This window comes from Melospiza georgiana, chromosome Z (assembly GCF_028018845.1).
Source record: "Melospiza georgiana isolate bMelGeo1 chromosome Z, bMelGeo1.pri, whole genome shotgun sequence".
NCBI lineage: Eukaryota > Metazoa > Chordata > Aves > Passeriformes > Passerellidae > Melospiza > Melospiza georgiana.
This window is the reverse complement of record NC_080465.1, coordinates 13883068-13889067: the sequence shown is the minus strand read 5'-3', so window position 1 is coordinate 13889067 and position 6000 is coordinate 13883068. Positions and strand designations below refer to the sequence as shown.

The window sequence follows — 6000 nt, the reverse complement described above, 5'->3', positions numbered from 1 at the left end:
AGTACTGTGCGGTGCTGTGTGTGTGCGGTGTGCCATGGCACACTGCATGCAGTGCTGTGCGTGTGCTGTGTGTGTGCGGTGTGCCATGGAACAGAGCCTGCAGTACTGTGCGGTGCTCTGTGTGTGCGGTGTGCCATGGAACAGAGCCTGCGGTGCTGTGCGTGTGCAGTGTGCGGTGTGCCATGGCACACGGCCTGCAGTGCTGTGCGGTGCTGTGTGTGTGCAGTGTGCCATGGCACACGGCCTGCGGTGCGCTGCCAATCCTGGCCGGTGTGCGGGTGTGCCATTGCACACTTCCTGCGGTGCGGGGAACCGGGCGCCGGTTTCCGGTGGCTGACAGGAGCCGGAGCCCGCCGCTGCCTCCTCTGGCGCGGAGTACCACACACCCCCACACACACTGCGGGGAGGAGGAGGAGGAGGAAGAGGGCGGAGGGAGCAGAGCAGCCCCCCCGCCCCAACCCCCGAACGATATCGGCCTCATCCCCCCATGCAATACGGGCGATATAGCACGGCTCCCCGCCCCGCGCTCCCGCAGACAGGCACCTGCAGGTAGGTACGTGACCCGCCGGCCGCACCGTGCGTGTGGATGCGAGTGCGGGGGGTGCGTGTGTGTGCATCCAGCGCTGCCCGCCGCGGGGGCGGGCGATACTCCCGTGTCTGGCTCGCTCTCTCTTTGTGCGCGGCCAAGGGCTCTCTCGGACGCTGCACCGGGCACAGGCGCGGGTCCCCCGGCCTTGTTGCGGGGCGCTGTGCAGTGGCAGGGCTCGGTGTGCCTCCCCGGGCTGCATGGGGCGTGCCGATGAAGGACAGGGGGAGGCAGGGGTGCTTGAGGGGTCATGGTTTGTCACAACATACGGAGTGGAGTGGAGCCCCTCGCCCCGCCTGGCACCCTCCTGCAGAAAGAAAAGTGACCCTTAGAGCCCCCACCCGCAGCTCCCGGCAGAAACCGAGGTGGGCAGGCGCAGGGGGCTGTGGTTTGGGGCCTCAGGGGTCTGCCGGCTGCAACGAGAACGGGGCCGGCGGCCAAGTGCCTGGCGGTGAGGTTTGGTCCCACGTGAGGTTCGAGCCTCCTGGCACGTCCCACACGGGAGCTCCGAGGGGTCCCTCTGATCCCCAGCCCAAGCAGGCAGTGGGGTGAGCACTGGGAAAGGCAGCTCCACACTAACTTGGCTTGCTGCCGAGACGAGGCGGGAGCAATAAGGCAAGCCAGAAAACAGAAGCAAGCTTGGAAGGGATGGTTACATGCAAAGGAGAGTGAAAACGATGGAGAGATATATTGAGCTTTCTGCAATTCAATTCCAGCTGTCAGACAGAGCTCCAGCCAGAGGAGTAACTATGATACATTAAAACTCACCTTCCATCTGCAGCATTAATGGTTATAAATATCTCCTGAACACAGCTGGCAGTTCAGTAGTACTAGATGTAGAGTACAGCTATTTCCATTCAAGTGAGTGAAGGTCTGTCATAGGAACAAAACAATTCACTCAGTAAAAATGACATCCTTGTATGTGGCTGGCTTTCAACACTTGAATTGTTAATCTGTGAAGTTTGCTTTTGACTGCCTTCTTTGCCATTCCCCCACTTAACCGTTCTCAAAAATACAACCTCTACCACTGGTGGTCCAGTGCTAAAACTGTGATAGATGGTAAGCTTGGCTGTGAACTGACACAAACAGTAATGTTTTTCATTTTTCTGTTGATTTGAAGAGAAATAGGACTAAGCACTTAGTGTGCTTGGTAGCAGCAGTGAGAATTTGCGTGAAAGAAATGATGACATCCCTTTGCTGTGTTCTGGCTGGCAACTTTTCAGCTAAGGAACTAGGCTTCTTTTCCTTAACTTTTTTTTCTTTGAACAGAATAACCCCAAAAGGTCTTTTTTAGGTCAGGAATGACCAGTTCCTGTTTCTCTCATGGCTTCTTCAGTTCTCCTCCATATAATTCAGAGCTCAGACCAACAGGGCTGTACTCACATGGTTGTGTAATTAACCTAATAACCTCAGCCAGCAGCACACTGGGGATGTGCGCCTGCCCCACAGCACCATGTGCATGGTTTCAGACCGTTTCTGACTGACTGGCTTTACCAGAAGCCAGGAAAAATTGCCCTGAGGGTTGAATCTATCAGTTATCTCAGGCTGATTATGCAAACGTCATTTCAGGTTTGGCTAAACCTGTTTTTTTTCTCACTTCTAAAGCCACACAAAAACTGGAATCACATGGTTCATTCACTCACCTACTGTACTGTGCTGAGCCTGGTGCTCAACCTGGCTAATCATGCCCAGTGCCAATCTTCCCCTTTTGCCTGTGCCTTTGAGCAAAAAGCAATTTTTTAACCTTTTGCTCAAATTCATTAGCTCTTTGAAATCCTTCATAGGTAAGCTAAGAAGCAAACCGGGTAGTTTAAAAACCTTGCACCCAGAAAAGTAATGGATAAAAGAATTGGCAAAAAGATACTGTGTGGTTTACTATTAACAGAAAGTGTTGCAGGGATGATAGGTGTTCTTATATGCAGTGTAAAACTTGTTGTGAGAGAGATACACCCTGAAGTTACTGTTTTTGCTGTTGCCACTAACTCATCTCAAGAGTGTAGCAGAATTCTTCTCTGTATTCCACTAAAATATCTAGGTGTTCAGAAAGTAACTTAAAACTTGTGGAGAAACCATAACCGCTGAAGTACTTCTCCAACCATTGTTAGCAAGCTGGGATTTTTTCGTAACCAAATATGCATTGATACTGCTCCTGTACTGATGCATCTATGCACTGGTAGCTGTTATTACACCAGGAAGTTTTCTATAATTTAACTTACTGAAAGTTTCCAAAGCACACTATAATTCTGTTTCATTCACACAGTGATAATGGATTTATAGTCACGAGTTCCTAGAGCAGCAGCAGTTTACTGCCTTAGCTGTTCACACCTGGCAGTCACCAGCTGCACCTGCCTTAAGAGGCCACTGAGCCTCACCCTCATGCCAGTTTGACTTGGCTGTCCATGGGTCCACTCACTGCAGCTCCACGGAGACTTGGAGTTTCAGCAATGACATCCTTTGGTTTTTCCAGTCTCCCAACATTATGCTTTTCTGCCTTCCTTCCTTATTAGTCATAAAATGCAGACAGAAGAGCTCTGAAGGTTTTAAGTGTAATCCCAGCCTTGGCACTTATCTCCACGGTGCCACTGTTTTTCCACATCTGTGCTCTGGGAGTGATAACCCATCCAGGCAGGGCTCACAGAGGTGGTGTGAAAATTAACTGCTGTTTGTAAGGCACTTTCGCAGAAATGTGTGTGGCAATTGGTTCTCTTGAGGATTGTTGTACATCTGGTAATTCAAGTGTAACTGGCTGAACGTTGGCTCTGCTTCCAAAGGTTATTGCCGCACACCTTTTTTGCAAAGTAAAACAGGGTGAGATTAAGGTTAGTGACTTAAAAGTAGAGCAAATTTTTGTTGCCTTTTCTAGTCCCTTTCTGTGAAAAATATTTAAAAATGAGTGTTAGTTTGTATCAAATGTTTCCACCATAGATTTGCATAATAAGTTAAAGGAACTTAAAAGATATATGCCTTACTCTGAATAATGAAGAGAACCATTGGAGCCCAGCTGCTTCATCTTCATTTACTTGACCTTGGTTCTGATTTGTTGATTTATGAACTTTATTTACTAGTCAGTGAATTCTCTTGCAAGACAGAAATTACAGGGTGTCAGTCCTCTCTTGTGTCTGTAGTAACGAGCAGACCGCACAGATTCCCTAATGACACTCCTGGCTGGCCCCTGACCATCTGTGTTTTTTCTGAAGTAAATAAAAGATCTTGGTCATATGACTGTCCAAACTTAAGCATTCAAAAAGGAAACAAAATAGTAAGTGCCTTCAGCGTGGTGAGAATGTGTTGTAGTTTAGCCGCAGTCATACTTACACAATTAGGATGTGTTTTCTTCTGAGAATTGTACGGTGAAAAGTACCTATCTCAGATCCTGGGTTTAGTTTGATCTTTGTAGAGCCTCTGCTTTGCCTGACTGTGTGCTAAGAAATTACTCTGCATGATGTAGGGGCTATTTTCAATTACAGGTATTTTCCACATTTTCTACACAGTAAGTTTTTATCATGGTCCTTGTATTGCTGAAGAGTTCTTTCACATTTCATTCCCTTTTCATATTTTTGTTTAGCAACAGGCAGGATCTCAAATTTTTGTTTATTTGACTGATGTTAGCTGAGAGACATCATGAGTTCTGTTGGACATTTAGGCATCTTAGGATTTTAGTTCAATGAAAAGTTGCAGGAACAAAAATTTTCCTCTAAGTGCAGAATCACAGGGTTAGGTTATTGGTATTCACTGAGTGAGTACTGTGACCTTCTGCAAGTTTTTATTTCTATTGTTCAAGGCAATTATTTTCCAAAAACAGTCATCATACCTTAAATATTTTACATTTCTGTTTTACAAACAGTACCCAAGATAACTGGAAGAGATAAGGGGAGGAAAGAGATTCGTGTCCCATTTTCTCTTCAGCTTTGTTTATTTCTTCCATTTATTTTGTCTTTTTTTTTTTTTGGTATGGTCTTCCCTATTGCTTTCCTCTGTGATCTTCAGTAAAGCGAGTGTCTTTGATCAGTGTAGACGATCAGGTATTCAAAAAGAAAAAAAAACCACTCTAATATTTTTTGAAAACAGGAACGTAGCTATATAGCAGTGATCCAATATCCAAATGTACAGCAGACTTTACTTCTCATCTAGTCCAGTGGAAGCTTTCTTGCATCACCAGTGTTGTGCTTTGAAAGCTTGATTGTTCTATCCCTTGACCTAAGAACAGCTGCATCTCCAAGAAAGAAATAGGCAAGAAAGGTCTCCAAGATACAATTATTTTCTACAGCGTTTTTTTTTCAAAATATATTTAAAGTTGACAGCAACTGGTTTTAGTAATTTCGAATTTTGCTGTCTATTCTCATAGACAGGGTTAAGGCTGGAGAAAAGCAAAACCACTGATGATCTAGTAGGTTAGAGGTTTCAAATGAAATAAAGTGAAATTAAATGGAGCAACTGGAGCCACACGATGAGACACGCCATGAGATGTGTTGATGGTGTGCCTGAGGATTTGGAAGGTCCTTATTGCTGCAATCAACCAGATTAGAGTGATGCTAAAGAGACCACGGTCCTGTTCTGCCCTTATGCTAGACCCAGAGTCTGTAATGTCTTTGTTCCTCCCGACACTCTTCATTTGCATATAAATTGGCTGCCACCCCCAGCCCTGTTTAAGCATGGAGGGGGGTTTGCCCGAAGCAACCAACGTGAAAAAGGACAGCGAGCTGCACTGTGAGGGACTTCAGGACATCAAAGGCCCCCGTTGGCTGCATCCAGCACCAGTGATCTCTCTCACTTTCTTTCTGCCTCTTTCCTTCTTCTTTCTCTTCCCCTCTCCCCCAATCCTCTTTCTTCCTCTTTCTCATACATTGCAAAGTTTACGAATACAGCCATTTGCTAACGGTGTCCCTTCATGTGAGTAATCATTTGTTAGTCCTCCTTCAAATAAATTTGTTACTTATTAAAGGACCACAGTGTTGTTTTAATGCCACTCTAGCCAGAGATGTTTTCGAATCTGGGTCACTTTGCTACCCCTCTTGTGTTGGGCAGTCGTAAGGGATACCCAGTAAGTGGGCAGGGAGAGCAGGGCAGGAAGCCTTCTTAGCTGTAAGCCAAGATAGGTTTGAGCAGTGCCAAGACAACAGCTGCCCAGGAAGGGCCAGAGCTTGACTGCTACCCTGCTGCTTGAAGTTGTTATCTCACCCTTCCCTGTCTCCAATTAAAAAAAAACAGATTTTGTAGTATGGCTCTGCTGAACCCAGACATTTATTTTGCAGGTGTTAATTTCCACATGGTTGAGAACTGTGGTTTACAAACCACACTTAATAGGTTCTTCAGGAGTGACCCAAAATAGCTGCTGTTATATTTTATTAATATGCAAAGGTGTGTCATATATTAATAGTAATAGTATACAAATATAAAATTTTGCTTATTTATAA

General features: G+C 45.9%; 1 protein-coding gene across 2 annotated transcripts in view; it reads left to right on the top strand.

The window, feature by feature from the left end:
• The first annotated feature begins 381 nt into the window (after positions 1–381).
• The window catches only part of KIAA1958 (KIAA1958 ortholog), a 52911-nt gene continuing 47292 nt past the window's right edge, over positions 382–6000 (top strand). The window contains exon 1 of one of the 2 annotated variants that reach the window (XM_058043151.1): positions 382–549. The gene's annotated coding sequence lies outside the window, so the exon portion shown is untranslated. Of the gene's footprint in view, positions 554–6000 lie in introns of both variants that reach the window. The other variant, XM_058043152.1, reaches the window with a different exon arrangement.